Source organism: Martes martes, assembly GCF_963455335.1.
Source record: "Martes martes genome assembly, chromosome: 6".
NCBI lineage: Eukaryota > Metazoa > Chordata > Mammalia > Carnivora > Mustelidae > Martes > Martes martes.
The window spans coordinates 80,187,756-80,207,117 of record NC_137893.1 but is presented as its reverse complement, the minus strand read 5'-3'; the positions used below and the strand labels follow the sequence as shown (position 1 = coordinate 80,207,117).

At 39.7% G+C, this 19,362-nt stretch overlaps 1 long non-coding RNA gene across 1 annotated transcript; it reads right to left on the bottom strand.

The window, feature by feature from the left end:
* Nucleotides 1–217: 217 nt before the first annotated feature.
* LOC308345167 lies at nt 218–18,840 on the bottom strand. Its single transcript, XR_013967039.1, has 3 exons — nt 18,609–18,840; nt 4,342–4,432; nt 218–498 (listed from the first exon to the last, which is right to left on the bottom strand). It is a non-coding gene; the product is annotated as an uncharacterized lncRNA (long non-coding RNA).
* Between the last annotated feature and the right edge of the window lie 522 nt (nt 18,841–19,362).

Below are 19,362 nucleotides of genomic sequence, written 5' to 3'. Positions count from 1 at the left end.
GGGTCAGAGCTAAGGGAAGGGGTGTTAGTAGAGAAGATAAAATGTTTTTTCCGCTTCTCTCCTTTGTTCCAATCATGGCCATAGGTATCTGTGAGCATTTTTTGGGTATCCCAAGGGAAAGAGATTTAGAGAAAGGAGCTTTCTTGCTCATTTACTTAGGACCCATTTTAAGTCTTCTTTCTTTTTATTCTATCAAGTACAACACTCGACACGATATCCTGCATTTGTCTTTTATTATCGCCCACTCAAATGTAGCCTCTACATTGTCAGTGACAATTTCAGAAAGATTGAACAACGGTGCTGCTCCCCATTTGCCTTCAACGGCCTTCCGTCCTGCTCAGCTTTCTCAACAAGGATGTGGCCACCAAATTACCATCCTCAGGGGAAGTGAACATCAGGAGAGGAACTTGGGAAAGCCCATCCATTCATAGCAACCGTGTTCTTGAATGCTCTCCCTTTGCCACATCTTCTGGTGGTGTACATGGCGCCGTTATGTTCCTGGGAGAGGCACAGAAGGTTGGAGGTCAGGATCAGACAAACCACCACAGAAAGCATGCAGAGTCCTTACAGAAGTGGGGCTCAAAGATTGACAACATTTTAAAGTTAGTGATTGAGATTCTATTGCCACAAAGATTATCAAATGAGAGTGTCTTGCTGCACAGTGTTATAATAAGCAGAAATCTTTTGAATGTATCGGGCAGACTTCAACATAAATGATGAGAGTGGGGTCACTGCTCTGCAAGACATCTTAGCTTGGAATTGGAGAATTGTTAAATTATTATACAGTTCAGATAGGTATTGAATCCATTCATTTTTGCAGTACAAAAAAACCAAAAAAAAAAAAGCCCATTAATGCCTTCCTAAAGACTTTCACTAGTATCAATTTTTACCAAGGTGATAATATATTTAATTGTGTGATCTAAGGTTTCAGATTAATTTTGCTGAGGGAAGACCTTTCTGAAGAGTAATTGTTTGTTTGAAGCTTTTAGATAATTCAGAACGTATTTTATTATAATTTTAAAGGGGTCATCTTTTTTTTTTAACCTTACCCATGGCACAGAAGACATTAACATTCCCATGCAGCTTTAATAATGCTCAGTTTTTCGTGAGAGAGGCATACTTATACATAATGCAGATTCATTCTCTCATCTCTATTAGTAGGGATTGCTTAGCATATTGAAACTGCAGGAGAATTATGAATTGATGTAACTCGGATGGAGGATAGACCCTGGCCAAGTGGGCTGACTTAGTGTAGCAGCATAATCTCCACGTCGGTGTCTGCCCTTTAAATCACTGCTAATCACTGTGTGCGTAGCCCTGCCGGTCCATTAACAAGAAAACAAACAGAAATAGTTGAAAACACTGCTGTTTGATTGATTCACTATGAATTTCTTTTTTTTTTTAATTTTTAAAAGATTTTATTTATTTATTTGAGAGAGAGAGAGAGAGCATGAGAAGGGGGAGGGTCACAGGGAGAAGCAGACTCCCTGCCGAGCAGGGAACCTGATGCGGGACTCGATCCCGGTACTCCAGGATCGTGACCTGAGCTGAAGGCAGTCTCTTAACCGAGAGGCACCCAGGCATCCTGACTGCATCCCGAAGGCAGTCTCTTAACTGAGCCACCCAGGCATCCCGACTATGAGTTTCTTGGGCACTCGCTATATGCCAGAGCTGTCCTAGGCCCTAGGGATGGAGTAGTACAATTAAACAGATAAGTTTCTGCACTCAGGAACCTGTGAAACAACACAACCAGATGAATCAAAACCAGGATCAAAACAAAGCATAGGTTTGCTCTAAGTATTTTTGTACTTGGCTTTTTTTTTTTCTTAAATGAACTGTTGGCTCCACACCCAAATGTTGGCTCCGACCATTTGGCATTTGGGCAGAACACCATGTTTAATGATTTTTACATTCCCCTCCAGACATTTGCAGTCTTTGCTCACCTCGTGTCCTCCAGTTTCACTCTTCCCTTTGACTTCTGCTTTTCCCATTACTTCAAGCTGGAACTTCATGCTGGTGACCTTGGCCCTAAGAAATGTGCCCATTTCCACCTCCTCATGCCCTGGCGGCCCGAGAGGCCAAGAAATCTTCTGGAGCTGCCTGCATGGTGACGGCGTCTGCGATCACAGAGGCTGCGTGGACGTGATGTTGACTCTTTCTACTTCTATGATCTCAGGTAAGGAATGATGTGGAAACTTTTTTGGGGGATCGCAGCTGAAACTTCGTCATGACAGATTTTCAAATATAATGAGATGATGATAATAAATTGGGAGAACAACATCTGAGAATCCTTGCCTTGCCCTCCTGACAGTTTGGTTTCTTAGAAGTGAAGAGGGAACCTGCTGTTCTGAACCAAGTTCTGATGAGTAAAGGAAGATGAGCCGCTGAGGAGGAAGTGACTGTGTTGGGATATATGCAACAGCCAGAGGAGGAGAGAACCCTAACTTCTAGGGGGAGGTAGATTTTTCAAAAAGCATAATCCCCAAATCCCAGACTCTGGAAGAGCCCAAGAGGCACAAGTGACTGTCAAAAACAGAAAAAAGAAATCCGACAGACCTGTGAGAAATGGTTCTTACGAGGGATAAATTTTAGTTATCCAAAGAAATAGGGAAGTCTCAGGTGAGTGCATATTTCAGAAGGATGTGCTCCCAGCATCAGGACCCGCAGAACATAATTCCACTCTTGGAATCTGAAGTGAGTGTAAATAACTAGTAGTTGTCTTTCCTCCTCACCTTCCTTCTGTTTCCCTTGTTTGCTTTTTAATGTTTCCTCCATCTTTTGGTATCCTTCTGCCTGTGAATTCACTTATGTGTTTCAATTAATCTCTTTCTCTCATTCCTGGAATTTCTTCTTGCAGATTCTCTTCTTGGATTTCAGCCTACACTCACACAGGATCTCTTGCCCCGCACAGACCTGGTGTTCTCCTGGTCCTATACTTTCACCCCCTGCTTTCTTTTCCCCTTCCTTAGCCCCCTCTATGCCTTCCCATCTCCCGGTTACCATGGCCAGAGAGCCTTCATCAAGACTGTACCCCCAGCTGCGTGGGGGCTAAGAAGCCCATGAACTTTCTATAGTGATGCTTCTTCCTTCCCTTCAACGCCCATCATTCCCAGCCCTTCTTTTTATGAAATTAGTAGCAGAATGCTTACTTTAAAATCAGAAGATAAATTCAAGACTGAATTCACTCATTTAACAAAGTACAGAGGGATCAGGGTCCCTTTAAGTAGCATCTTCTCAAGTGTTTGTTTACAGATCATTAAATACTTAACTTAGTGAGAAACTAAAAGCTGAAATGTTCCAAACCACTGCTGATTAAGTAGCAATCCGGAATTAAGATAAGGCAAATCTAAAATTAAAAAAAAAAAATCGAAAGGTTCACATTATCAGATAAGAAGCTAAAATACTTGAATCTCTAGTTCAACAGGAGACACAAGGCCAGCCCAGATCTTGCTTTTTCTGCTTACTGAGATCTGATGTCAGTTTCTGTATCTTTCTGATACCTGTGCTGCTTGTATTACTGGGGATCTCCCCAGGTAAGGAGACAGTTGCTCCATTCTCAGCCTGGCCCCCTATTCCCTTCCATCTCTACCTCAGTCTCCCTTGGCCAGAACACTAAAGACTGAAGGAAGGGCTCCTTGCCAAAAATGAACATTCCTCTAGTGACTAAAAATGTAAGAATCAAATCAGCAGGTCTAAAACTCATCATGATAAAAATGCTAAAGGTAATAGAAAAGGATATTCAAACCCATAGTTCTAACTAAATGATCAGGATGATATAAAGGCTTGATGGAGTAGGGATGGGTGGTATAAGGCTAAAGGGTTGAAAGAATATCCTTACTAAACTTTGATTTCAACTCTTTTTTACGAGAATGATCTTCAAACTAAAACGAGTAGAACAAATATAGTTTATAAAGGAACAGAAACCCGAGATAGGGAAGCAACAGTGAGAAAACACTTAGCTCCCTTAAAGGTGGTCAAGTCTCTGGGCAAAGTGCATTCTAGCAGAACTGAAGTGTGTATGGGTGTGATTATGAAACTACTCTTGGTAATTCTGGAGAACTTAGGAAGAGAAGTATGCAAAGTTCAGGATGGGTATATATCATTAATTATTAATAAGGAGAAAAAGTGGATTTCAGATACTAAAGACTAATTTAAAGGCAAATTTGAAATCAAGATTTAGAAGTGATGACCCCTAGCCACAGTGCAGATTTAGGAAATAACTCATTTTCTTCTTCTTTTGTGAGTATTTCATCTCTTTTTATGAACGTTACTTGACAATATGACATAATTCACTTTGCTGATTCATGCATTCAATAAATGAATCCATTATTAAGTGCTCACCTGGCTCTGAGGTCAGGTATGGGAGGTCAGAGTTAATCAGATCCCAACTCTGACCTTAAGAACTCACAGTCTATCCGGGAACATAAGGAACCTAGAAGGAAGAAGAGATCTGGGCATTACAATGAATGTGATCTTTGGGTTGTGTTGAATTTGAGGTCTTCAAGTTGGGACATCTCGTTGTCCTTTGGAGGTGTCTGGAGGTCCAGAGAGCTCTTGTCTGGCAAGGTAGATAGGTAGTAAGTAATGCTGTGGTCTGGAGTGAGAAGATGTGAAGGTGAATTGTGGGGCACACTTGAAAGGTAGGTAGTGGCAGCGAAGGACCAGTTAAAAAGACCGAAACAGAACGGAGAAGTTACAGCCCTTGGCAGAAGGAGTAGCTGTAACTTCGAAGTGGGAGGAGAAGGAGGGAGGAGGTAAGCATGTGTGCAGAGGCAGCTGAGTGTGTGAGATGGGAGTGGAGAGTGGAAAATCAGGAGCAGGACTATGATTTTCAGTGTTTCAAGCCTTTACCAGACATTTGACATTACCATTCTTTTTTAAAATAATTTTTAAATTTTTTTTAAATAAACATATAATGTATTATTAGCCCCAGGGGTACAGGTCTGTGAATTGTCAGGCTTACACACTTCACAGCACTCACCATAGCACATACCCTCCCCAGTGTCCATAACCCTACCACCCTGTCCCTACACCCCTCCCCACAACAACCCTCAGTTTGTTTTGTGAGATTAAGAGTCTCTTATGGTTTGTCTTCCTCCCTATCCCATCTTGTTTCATTTATTCTTTTCCTACCCCTCAAGCCCCCCATGTTGCATCTCCACTTCCTCATATCAGGGAGACCATATGATAGTTTGACATCACCTTTTTTGATGCTTTTGTACAACGGTGAAGAAATGGGGGCTCGCTAAATGTGTCTTCAGTCGTTTTGAAGCTGGCTATCTCCTAGAGGAAGATTTTTAGGGATGTGCCAGGGGGTTCAATAGAACTTATAATAAACCAGCAGCAAAGCATGGAAAGCACACTCATCAGATCTGAGGATGACACGAAGCTGGGAGCAACAACTAATTACTTGGATGACAGAGTCAAGATTCAAAAAAAGATACTGACAGGCTGGACTGGTGGGCCAAAAGAAACGAGATTAAATTTACTAGGTACAAATATAACTTCCTGCACTTAAATTTAAATGTATCAACCTCACCAGTAGAGGCGAAACTTCCAGAACCTGAGTCCAGTAGTTTAGGCAGCTCAGCATTGTACTGGTTCCAGAACAAAATAGTTGCTTTGTTTCTTATGCAAATTCTTTCTTCGTATCTTGCCTCTGGTAACATACCACTTCCTCTCATTTCCTGCTGCTGGGTACACCCCAATACCACAGAAATTAAATAACTGTAGAGATTTTTAATGAAGTTTCATTTTGAAGGAGTGAGAGCTTAAGTCTCGATTTATGTATAATTGCTCACAAAAATAAGATTCTCCACTCGCACTGCACTATAAAATGTATGAAGTACTTTAATGTACTTTTTTTCCCATTTAAATGTGATCATAATCCTGGAGATAGGTATTGCCATCTTCATTTCACAGTGGAGAAAATTGAAGCTCAAGATGGTGAAATGACTTGCCTAGAGCCACACAGCTTCTAACTGGTAGGAAGGAGATCAAAACTCGGGACTTCTGATGCCAGCTACCCCCTCACAGCTGCACCTGTTAATCCACTTGTAATGAAGACTCAAGTTGTTTCTCAAGTTTTAACTTTCCCTAAATATATATTTTGGGAAAGTGTCAAGTAGATAATGGCACCAGTACAGGAAACAAAAAGGACAGCAAGGCCTCGAGAAGCCAATTTTAAGTATAATATGTCAGGGTCATTTTCATTATTAAAGGCATCAGCAACTCCTTTGCCACTTCAGCTAAATGACTTAAACAGATAAATGTCCTAAGGAAGCACAAGAAATACGGCTTACTCCAGTGTTGAGACATCATTCCCACTTATCCTTGTCTATGCGCTCATTAGTTCATGCTTGGATTTCTGCGCCCTTTGTCGGCTGGTCCCTCTAGTTCCATTCTCCTTTTAGCTGTAGTGTATCCAGCACCACCGTGCAGGTCAGAGCCTCTCTGAAACACTGCTTTTACTATTGCTACAAATAGTAGAACCAAAGGCCTTTGCTGGCTTCGACTTGCCTGAAACATCAAGTTGAAACTATTTTAACGGTGTTTAGTGGCCTTCCTAATCTGACCGTATCCTTCCTGACAAACCTGTTCCTCATACAGACCAGTCTCCTCCCTCTGTTTTATCGATGCTAGTTGTTCCTCATGCTCTCTGAACTCGCCAGATCTAATTCACTTCTTCGCACACTTCTCGTGTCTACCATGGGTCATGGCCTGTGCTCAGCCCTGCATACTTGAGAGAATAATGTTATAGTGCCTGATTTAGCTAGAGAAAGCATTTGCTATGTAAAACAAGTAACCATGAGGGAAAGAGAAGTTCTCAAGCATGAGCTGAAAAAATTTCTTTAGAAAGAGCATAGATTGGGAAATTAAGACCCATTCTAATAAGGAATTCTGACAAAGAAAGGCTATTGTACAAAATTCATGAAAATGGTGATTTTATAAAAATCATGGAGTCTCTAACTTTTAGATTTGCAAGGGATACAGAAAGTCAATTATTTTAAATGAGAAATATAGGACTTGATGTTAAAATCTCATTTCTAACATTTATCAATTTGTTAACTTGGGTCAACGGTTTGCCCTTCCCAAGCCTCATTTTCCTTATCTCTAGAGTAGAAATAATGATTCTTATGTATATATGTATGGTAGTCAAGAGGATTAAGGGAAGTGGATTACATAAGTGTGGCCAAAATTTACTACACAGTGTGGTGCTTCATAAAGGGAGCTATTATAATACATGAGACATGTTAGTTTTGGATGAGGTTATAGTGTTTTTCTTGGAACCTAGACCCTGGGCATCCTAAATCTGTCTTTTTCTCTAAGAAATACCTATACAAAATAAAGAACCCAAGGAGTAAACACTTAAGATTACTGCCTTCAAACTCAATGTGCAGGCCTTCCTAGGGGAGTCCTAAGTCCTTCCTCTCAGGCACTGAGGAGGATTAAGAAAGAGGCATTTTCCTCAAAATGGGCAAATCCTTCACCTCCTGAAGACCTAGCACATTTTATGTCCAATCTATCCCCTCCTGGGCCAGTTGTGTAAGAACAGGGTAATGTACATCTCCTTGCTTTGTAAGAGAGCTTCTAACTTCCTCAAATCACACTGATGGTAACTTTCTCCCACAGACTCAAATGATCTGGAATGGAAGAGAAAAAAAAGAGAGAAAACAAAAGCTGAGACAAAGGGAGAGGAGGAGATGTGTGGACAGGGAGAGACAAGATTAGGAAGACAGAAGGGGGCGGACTGTGGGGAGAAAAAAACCAAAAGGAAAACCCAGCATTTTCTTCTGCTTACTCCATTTTTGGCAGGCCACATGCCAGCCCCAAAGTACTGTTTCCCTGCAGTTAGGCTGCTGTTCAGAACATACTTCTAGGTGTGTGTAGGCAGCTTTTCAGCCCTTTGGCCCTGTCCACAGACCCTCGAGGGCACCATCCCTCCTTCCTGCCTTTTTCCCTCACTATCTTGACCCATTCACTTCCTGGGCAAGCTGCCTCAGCACTGGGCCTTGTGTTCAGGGAGGGGCCTCTGCTCTCAGAGACAGACTCAGAGCACATAAGCCAGAGCAGGAGAGTGCTGGGTGGGTGCCCTATGCAACTGGAGATATGGATACAATTGGATTTGATGAACTTTTTTAGGAGAACTGGGAGAGGTCCAGGCGATGCTTAATTGCTGAATGAAGCCTCCCCTTGAACCACTGGAGGAAGTGGGACCCCGTTGACACCTTGATTTCAGATTTCTGACCTCCAGACCTGTGGAAGAATACACTTCCGTGGCTTTAAGCCATCAAGCTTGTGTTCACAGTTGATGGCAGCCGCAGGAAGCTAGTGCAGTGCCCAAAGCCGTCTCGCTAGAGATCCACCTCCCAGCGAAACCCCGATCAAATGCTCTTTCTCTCATACCCAAGGGTGAACGCTCTTCACTTATCTGAAGACTGACACAGAATGACAGAATTTGGAAGTAAAAAGGAGATCTTAGAGATAGTCCAGCTGCTTTACACATGAGGAAACTGAGGTCCTCTGCTTGAGGCTGATGAATAAAGTCCTGGCCAAGCAAAGGTGAGAACCAGGTCCCTGCAGCCCCACCTCAGTGCCCCCATGCTGCCTCCTTGTAAGGATCAAGACTGTATCTTCCATCTTTTTGTTCCATACATTCCTCTATCAATTATGTACTGACCATAGCCAATGGACATTCTTCTAGGTACTACAGACATGGACAAAAATACATCCTCCTTACAATTTATTTCAGCATGTGTGTGAGTGTATGTGTGTTGGGAGGGAATGGCAGGAGTGAGAGAAAACAGAACACAACTCAAAACACAGTGCTTAAAATGTTATGAAGAAGCATCTAAGCCCAAAGCATGGTTGCCCCCACAGTAAGTGCTCAGATCATTGTATGTTAATATTTATTGATTTACGTTCTTTCCTCCTACTCCCAAATCCTGAGGAAACGCCAAGGTCCTTTGTAACTCTAGGAAGCTGTCTTCTCCAGCTCCAGGCTCCTAGCAACACTTCTTTCGTGCATGACTGTGGTTTCTCAAGAATGATCTCCTTCAAAGCAATATTTATATTACCTCTTAAAAACATAGTACTGGCATTTTAAAGTCCAAAGACAGATGTAGTCTCCTCAGACCCACCCATTAGATCAACAATGATCAAATTCTCAATGTGGAAATCATGTCATACACATGCTTCATAAAATAATGCTCTTAAAAAGACTGCACAATAATTAGAAACATTCTGAATCATATTTACATATTCCTAGGCATTCCACTTGATTTTAAGTTTTTTTTTAAATAGCGGTTAAATATTCTCTCACCTATTGTGGTTTATATTTAATCACTCGTTTTTTTTTTAAAGATTTTATTTATTTATTTGAGAGACAGAGATCACAAGTAGGCAGAGAGGCAGGCAGAGAGAGAGGGGGAGGCAGGCTCCCTGCTGAGCAGAGAGCCCGATGCGGGGCTCGATGCCAGGATCCCGGGATCATGACCTGAGCCGAAGGCAGAGGCCCCAATACACTGAGCCACCCAGCAGGCCCTATATTTAATCATTCTTAAACTTCAGTTATGTTTTAGGTATCTTGCTAACTGAACATACAATATTCCAGCTTTCTTAACACCGCTTCTAACAAAATTATCGGTTAACCTACTTTTACTTGTAATTAGCACACTTCACATTTTTTAATTACCAGTTACATTAGTATATTTAGTAGAATTTCATTTTAATCCACTAAAAGGCCATTAAAATTACTTGGACAGGGAGCTGATTATATTTCTTACTTGTATAAATCATGGGACACCAGAAATGTTAGAGACACCAGACTGGGGATACATGACTTTAAATGCTTAAATAAAAATTGAATATTGAGTTAATTTCTGATTACCTGGATGGCTGCCAGCTTTTGGACAATATTAAATTTAAACATTTAATAGAGTTTTAAAATGTACTACTAAAACATCTTCTATTTTGTAGACTCTAAGCACCATGAGGACAAGGACTAAATCATTAATATCTATCTGTATGATTCAAAGCATTACTTTACCTCTTTGTGCTTTAGTTTCCTAAACTAACATTGGAATAACAGTAGTATGTACTTCGGAAACATCCAGTAAAGACAAAATGACATAACTACGTAGAGGAGGTGGACACAGAGCATTGGAACTTAGCATAGGGTCTTTATCGGCATGTATACTGCTTTTCCCAATGACCTGGATATAGGAGGTGCTTAATAAATGTTTGTAAATGAATACATACAGAGAGAAGCATTTGCTGAGACCACAACCCCAAGAAGATGGCATACACACACATTTACAAATATGTTTCTTTATCTTAATGCAACTGATGCATTTTTTTCCCCCAGTCCACTGCCTGGTTTTTTAGACCCTCGGTAGTTAGGGGACAGGATCAGGACAATTTCACAAATTAACCCCATAATCTCTTAACCACTTTTAGGGCAAAAGTGTCCAGGAAGTGAAGTTTACTGGCTACTCTTCTGCCTGCTGATTTAGGCTCCCGCTACATCTTTCCATACCCCTGCAGGACTCACTGTGAGAATGTTAGTGGTCTAGGATTAAAATAAAAATTGCTAGCAGTTATTGAGTATATGTAATGTTCCAGGCACTATATTAAGTGTTTTACCTGCTTTATCACATCATATTCAACTTTTGTGGCAAAAAAAAGAGGGAAATATTATTACTTTCACTACTTTACAGAAGAGGAAACAGAGTTTAGGAAGTGTGTGTGACTTGCCCAAGATCATATAATTAAAAATTTGCAATGGATTGTCTTCAACCCACTCACTCTGAGCCACTGCAGTTCACCTTCCTATTGTGAGTGTCCTGCCAATGAATGGTTGCCCACGATCTTACTCTCGAGGAAGCTGGGATCTCTCCCAAATTTTCTCCCCCTGTTTAAAGAGTCAGGAGCTGGTTGGGGGTTATTAGGTATCTAGGGGTAGTTGCGAATACACTTAGGATTACTGTCTCCATTTCTCTCAGTATGGCTAACTACTTTTGCCTGTAAGAAAGAAAATGAGATGGACAGGTGCCCAAGGGGAGTACTGGATTCAAATACCTTAGTTCTTTGGTGTGTGATTAAAAGCATTCTTATCACGGTTTAGAAGACAGAGCGAGTACCTCAAGTTCAGGAAACTGTAACAAAGCTAGTGTGTGGAAAGTGGCCTTAAATATCTCTCAGAGCAGCATTTTTGCTGCCTCTTCCTCTCCCTATCCAGAGGGACTGGCTATTTAGAGGAAGAGGAGAGATAGGAATCAGGTAGTGTTTATACATGGGGCTGAAATGGGGCCAGTGACAATGCCATCACAGCAGGAAAATTGTGGAAACAGAATCCTAAGGCTGATCAAGAAAGAACAGCTTGTGGTAGATGTGTACTCCTAATAAGACTGGCTAGAAAACCTGGACGAAACACAAAAATCATCAGCATGGTCTAGGAAGAGAAAGCAGTACTAATTGATGTTAGGTTCTTTTAACTCAAAATTCATGTTATAATCTCTAGGGAGAGGAGAAAGTATATCTAAGAAGCTAACAAAGGACAAAAATGGAACTATAAAACAAATATTGGATCTATCCAACAAAAAACAAAAAATAAAAGAAAGGGAAGAAAAAGAGGTAAAATAAAAAATAAATGGGTATATGATAGCTACAAATTTAAGTATTTAAGTAATGATAATAAATGAAACTGATCTAAATTTTCCAATTAAAAGACAAAAGTAAAAAAAAAAGACAGAAATTGTTAGATGTATAAGAAAAATAAAACGACCAAAGACCATTATTTTTTTTAAATTTTTAAAAATTTTTTATTAACATATAATGTATTATTAGCCCCAGGGGTACAGGTCTGTGAATCGCTAGGTTTACACACTTCACAGTCAAAGACCATTATTTACAAGAGACATAACTTACATACAGGGACGTACAAACCCTGAAAGTAAAAGAAGGCAAAAAAGACATTGGTATATTAGCTTGCTATTACTGCTGTAGCCAATTACCAAAAACATGGCTTAAAAGAGCGAAAGTTTTGGAGGCAAGAAGTCTGAAATGGATCTTAGGGGGCTAAAATCAAAGCATCAGCAGGGGTGTGTTCCTTCTGGAGGCTCTGGGGAGAATCTGTTTCTTGCCTTTTGCAGCTTCTATAGGCCACCTGCGTTCCTTGCCTGTGGCACATTCCAGCAAACACATCACTCCAACCTCTGTTTCTATTGTCACATTTCTTTCTTTCACACTAATTGGCATGTATGAAACACTGCCCTCAACAATGTAACCACACATACTGTTTTCAAGCGTATATGGAGCTTTTATCAAAACTGATCATATGATGTATCATAAAATAAACCTCAACACATTTGAATGAACTGAAATCATTGACAATATGATGTATGATCACATTGTAATTAAGCTTGAAATCAATAATATAACTAAAAAATCCCCAAATGTTTGAGAATAACTCATGCGTCAAGAAGGATGTAACAAGAGCAATTAGAAATATTTTGAAATGAAGGATTCAAAAAAATATTTTGAACATAAAAGATGGCATCTTAAATCTTGTGAGATTTAACTAAACCTGTGCTGAGGTGAATTTATAGCAAAATGTGCTTTATTATAAAATAAATTCTGAAAGCCAATTACCTAAATATCCATCACCAAAGTTGGAAGACAAAAGGAAATTAAACCCAAAGAAAGTAGAAAGATTAAAAAAACATAGATAAAACTAGATATTAATTAAATAAAATAGAGCGAATCACTAAAATCAGGATTTGGTTCTTTGAAAAAGATTAATAAAATTAATAGACCTAAATAAGATTGATCAAGGAATAAAAGAGTACAAATTTCCAGAGGTAGGATGAAAGAGAAGACATAACTACATTTCCTATAGATATTTAAAATATAGTTAGAAGATATTAAAGCAACAATATATTATTACTGTATTTGATATACATATGAGATGGACAAACTCATTGAAATTCAGTTTCCAAAAAATTACACAAAAAGATACAAAAATATAAATAGCTCTACATCTATTTGTAAATAAACATCTTCCCAAAGAAAAATCTCTAGATTCAGAGGCTTTGTCTATGAAGGTGTTGAAACATTTAAAGAAGAAATAACGAGTCTTAAGAATCTTTTCCACAAAATAGAATGAGAAGGAACACCTTCCAACTTGTTTTATGAAGCTAGTATAACTTTGATAACCAAATGGAACGAAGATATTACCAAAATAGAGGCCAATCTCTCTCAAGAATATAGATCCAAAAAGTCTACAAAAAATACTAGCAATTGAACAAGTAATGTAAATAAAAGGATGATATATTATGATAAATAGGGTTTATTCCAGGAAGGCAAAGTGGTTTCACACTAAAATAACCAATGTAATAAACCACATTAGTAGAATAATGAAAAAAATCATACAATTATCTCAATAGATGCAGAAAAAGTATTTGATTAAATTTACCAATGATTTATGCTTACAAATAAAACTCTTAGGAATCTAAGACTAGAGGGGAACTGCCTTTATCTGATAAGTGACATTGGCAAAACATGTGGTGCCTTTCCCACTCTATGGTGAAATACTGAAAATTCCCTTGAGATTAAATTGATGCAAAAATTATGTTATTGTCTCTTCCATTTAAGATTATACCGACATTTTTAGCCAGAGCAATAAAGCAAGAAAAAGGTATTAATATGAGAAAGGATGAAATAGAACTGCCTTTTTCTTCAGATGACATAGAAACCCAAATATTATAGAAATACAAAAGAAGCTATAATCAAACAACTTAGATGAGGGGTGCCTGGGTGGCTCGGTTAAATGTCTTTGGCTCAGGCCATGATCCCAGGGTCCTGGGACTGAGCCCTGCATCAGTGGGGAGTCGTATATCTCTCCCTCTGCTGCTCCCCTTGCTTGTGCTCTCTCGCTCTCAAATAAATAAATAAATAAATAAATAAAATCTTTAAAAAAACCCCAACTTAATGAAAAGGTAAATTTAACTAGGTCTCTAGATAAAAAATGAATATACAAATTCAATTGTATTTCTCTATACAAGCAACAAAAAATTTGAAATAAAATAACAAAATACATGATGTATTTACAATACCAGAAAACATCGGAAGCCTAGAATTAAATCTAATGAAAGATGCACAAAGACATTATACAGAAATATACAAAACCATGAGAGAAATGAAAGTAGACTTAAATGAAAAGTTACTCATGTTTGTGGATTAGAAGATTCAATATTGTAAAGATGTTGGTTCTCTATAATTATCAATAGATTCAATGAAAACCCAATCAAAATTCTAGGAAAATATTTTTTCTAAAAATTAAAAAGTTGAATCTTAATTATGTATGGAAATGCATAGGTCCAAAAATAGTCAAGGTAGTACTGAAGAAGAAAAAATCTGGGAGACTTACACTAGCAAATTTTAATATTTACTATGAAGTTACAGTAATTAAGGCAATATTGTATTGTCTGGGGGATAAACAAATAGATCAAATGAGAGAAAGTCCAGAAATAGACCTATCAATACATGGTTACCTGCTATATGACAATGTTAACAGAGTAGGGAAGAGAGAGAAGAATGTTTAATAAATGGAATGGTTCAATTGGCTATCAATTTGGAAAAAAGTGAAACTGAGTCTTACCTAATGTCACAAAAATAAAATCCAGATGGATTGTATATCTAAGTGTAAAAGGTAAAACAGTAAAACTCACAGGAGATAACAAAGGAGAATATATTTATGACTTTGGAGTAGGCAGAGAGTTCTTAAAGAGGACACAAAAAGCACTAGTCATAAAGGGAAAGATTGGAATTCATTAAAATAAACAGCTCCTCAGAAAAACACACAGTTAAGAGAGTGAAAGGCCAGTCACTGTGAGAGCATATATTTGGAATAGATATATTTAATAAATATATCCTCTGTGTAAAAACAACTCATAAATTAATAAGAAAATGATGGGCAACCTAATTTAAAAATGTGCATAGACTTAGCATGCATTTGAAAACAGAGGATATCCAAATGGCCAGTCAACAATGGGCAAATAAATTGTAGAATATTAGTAAAACCTAATAGTTCATACAAAATGAGAGTGCATGAATAACTGTTGTATATATATTGTAGGCATTTGTATATGTATGATGCATTTCATAAGCAGACGAAATAAAGTGTGAACTGTGTGAGTTCATTTACATAAAGTTTACAACCAGGCAAAAGTTATGGATGACAACAGATGTCAGAGTAGAAGTTACCATTGGGGAGGCACATTGGGAAGGAGGGAGCACAGGGCAGGATTCTGAAGTGCTGGTAATATTCTACTTCTTGATCTGGGTGCTAGTTACACAGATGTTTCGCTTTGTGAAAACTGAGCTGGATGCTTAGAATTTGTTTCTTTTGTCTATGTACATGTTACATTATAAAAATAAGAAAACTTGAAAAAAAAATGAAATGATGTAACACCTGGATGTGAAGCTGAACTTAGACTAAATATTGATAATATGTTTTGGGGACAAGATAGGTAATCTGAATATTGTCTAGATATTAGATGACATTAAAATGTTTATTCATTTTTTGAGGTGTGGTGGTGTTGGGGTCGTTAAGGAGAGCATTTTAGTTTCTAGTAGAGGTAAGCTGAAGTGGTTAGGAATAAAGGGCCATGATGTTTGCAATGTATATTCAAATGGTTCAGTAAAACAAATATATACACATATATAAATATATTCTTAGGTATATCAGTATACACACCGATAAAGCAAATATGGTAAAATGTTAACAAAAATATTAACAACTCTTTCATTTAGGCAGTGGCAATACTTATGATCAATGTACCAATCTTTCCACTCTTTTTTATGTTTAAAATACTTATCATAATACATTTTGGGGAAAAGTCTTGAAGTATCAGTTAGTGTTCAGCTACATGTGACTTGTGGGCTTAGAGTCCTGTGCAATGGCTATGCCTGGCCAGAATGATGTGGAGTGTTGATTTCTGTGTCCTCCCCATCTTTCCAGCTCATTTTGCACTCCCAGGAGTCAGAGGAGAGGCCCAGATCAGCTGCTGCCTCGCTTGGCCACTCACGCTACCAGATGTCAGGTGTCCCTTCCCTGCTTCGTACTCAGCAACTTTGTTTTCTTGTCCTTCTCTCCTTGGACACTGCCTTCCTTCCCTCCAACCCCTGCTCATGACACCATACAGGGTCCAACTCCATTGTTTTGGAACCGGGAAAAGGGAAACAAGGACATCAAATAAATATATCACCCTAATGATATCACCTCAGAGGAGACTCTGAGCAGAATTAAGACAATTCCTCTGTAGCCAGCAAGCACCACAGCAAGAGCTGGGCTCTCCACCACCTGTGAAACACTCCGCATGTAAATATTTTCAAATTGCCTTATTAAAGAGAAGAGGAAACCCAGGCAGAGTCATACATTGCCCAAATGTATTAGATCAAGAGAATGAGAGCAGGAAAGGTCAGATACTTCTGTAAAGGAGAACATATCTCTATTACTTGTAAAGGGCAGAGTGAAGATTACTCGGACAGGGAGACAGATTCTAGCAGGCTGCCTCTGGAAAATTAATGGAGCACTGCAAGGTGCAAGAGGACAAAACCCTGGCACGTGTGAAAGTGGGATGGGAAAAGGAAGAATGGTTTCGGAACTGCTCTTCTGTACTATGCGGGCCAGAGGTCGTCCCTGCAAGTACATGATCGTTTCCTAGTCCTAATGCCCCTTATGTACACGATTGAGAAACAGCAGTAAAGAAAGTTTGCCCAACAAAAACATTTTGATGTCTGCCCCTCACTCAGTTTTAACAATTTCAAGATGGACTCCGGGGCCAGAATGTCTGGATTTGTAATTCAGGCTCCACTGCTTAATTATTAATGATATGACCTTGGGCAAGTCATTGACCCTTGTTGTGTCCCCATTTTCTTATTGAAAAAACAAGAATATTATTAAGATGTACTTCATCAATTGCTTTTAGTGTTAAATTAGTTAATATGTGTTAAATGTTTAGAATGCTGCCTGGAACAGACCAAGAGCCATCCCTTATAGACTATGATGGTGGTGGTGGTATTGATGAGGAGGGAGAAGCAGAAGGAAAAAGAGCAGCTAGAGGAGGACAACTTTATAGGCATCATCTTCCTTTCAATCATCTTTTCTTAACTATTTCTATTTCTGAAACCATCATTTCAGCCTCTAACCCTAAATCTGAGAGTCACTGTTGACTTTCTATTTTCTTTAAGATTCCCAGAACTCAATTGGTTGACACATTCTGTTGATTTGACCTTCTTATGTTTCTCATATCTCTTACCTCATTTGATCATCAAGGCCTTCACTTTGAGTTTGCCTGTAACCTGAGAAATTGCCAATGACTTCTTGGTCTCATTGTCTCCCCAGGTCCGTCCACTCTATTATATCTCTACTATGCCACTGACTTGGGTAATGTCAGAACCTATTTAAAATCTTTCAGTGGCTTCTCGCTGTCTGTCTGGAAACAAAGTCTTTAATCTAGAATTTGGGACCTTGGGAAATTCTGACCTGCATTTCTAGACTTATTATTATTCAGTTTACAGATAGGCACTAAAAGCTCCTTTCAAGCTAGAGTCTAACAGGTACCCGAAACATTCTCAGTTTCAGACTGTGCTACTTTTAGCTATATGGTCCTGGGCAATGAACCACAGTTTCAGTTTCCTTTTTGTAAAATGCAGGCAATAATGGACTCCACAGTTTGGTTGCGATGATTAGAATCATTCTCACATGTAGAGAAGTTAGCCCGGTGCCTACCATGAAGTGAGTCCTCTGTAAATGCCAGTCTGATGATGATGATGAGTGCTATTATCCATGCTGTCCTTTTACAGATACTTTCCTCACCTCTGTTTCTTTTTACAAAACACTAGCTATCCTCCAAACCTTGTCTTTTCTCAAATCTGCCCACTTCATAAAGTGTTTTTGCATTCCATCCAACCAGATATCTTCTTTCCCTCCTCTGAACTCTCAGGTGTTCCCCTTTCTTTTGGAACAAAACCCTTTTCCTGCAGCCTCCCTGTCTCAAGAGCCACAACACAAATCCCCAAACAATTAACCACTGAAGGGAAAGACCATTGCTTTACTTGTGTTTACTTTGTGTTCCTTGCATGATCCCCCATGATCACATCCAAGATCCTCAAACGCCCCTTTAATGGACAATTTAAGTGTAATCAATTAGTAAGCTTAGTTGATAAGCCAAGTTTGCTGGGTTACCTGTCATAACTCCCAGAAATTCTGCATTTTGATATGATAGCATAGAACTGAATATTAACTACTTCCTAAAGCCCCTAGCTCCCACAGGGGACAACTTCATAGGAAAGTCCATCCTCAGGACAACCACAAAAGTGTGGTATCCAAAACTTTTCGGAAAAAGTTTCACATTCTGTATTTCCGTGTTAAGAAATACAGATCAAGTAATCAAGATGAGATATCAGAACTTTGCTGATACTCCTTTATGCATATTGGAGGTGGTGGAAGGATTGCATTTTAATTTTTTTAGTGTTTCAGCTGTAAAGCTCTCAGTCGCTCCTGTTTTTTTTCTTTCCTCCAAAGGAACTTTGCTCACGCTTACCTTTTTCTTCTCTTTCCTCTTCCACACTTGTGTTTTACGTGGGTGGAAATGTTTTCGCAACCTCAGGAACTTCGCTGGTGTCATCTGAATCTGGCCCCCACACGCAGAGGGCAGCGAGAGACAGAAGAAGGAGGCAGCCAGGCTGGTCGGCGGCCGCTCTAACAAGCCAGGGAGCTCGGGTATGGGGCTTGTCCTGCACGCCCGCAGCTGGAGTAGACCTCTGTACCTGCTCGCCAGAATCTAACGAATTGACCTCGAGGCCGCACGAGGGGGCGGAGTATTGGAGGGGGTCATCGGGAGAACGCGACCGCTGGTTGTTGACTCGAGAGCGGGACCCGCGCAATCGGAAGCTCGTCACGCCCCCTCTCCGCGGGCACGTTCTGTCCACCATCCCTAGGGTGGGAGCCCTTTCCGTGGACACAGCTGAGAGAGAGCGCCGTGTTGCTGAGACCGTCTGTGCCGTGGGTAAACTTGGAAGATTCTGGCGGGCCGATGAGGAGGCCTCCTGGAGTTGCCGCCGCGCGGGACAAAGCTCGTGTGGACGCTCCGTGGCTGATTAAACCCGCCACCCACCAATCTGGGAAGTGGCTGCTGTTTTTTCCATCTCTCCCTGCCCTCTGTGTGTGGAGGTTAGTTTGAGAACCAAAAGAGAACTGTAAGGAATCAAGAGGGAGTCCTTCATTCCCTACTAAGTTACTTTCCCGTCTGTGCACTCTGAAAAGTTTTAGCGGCGCAGGGGGGCGGATTCCAGGCT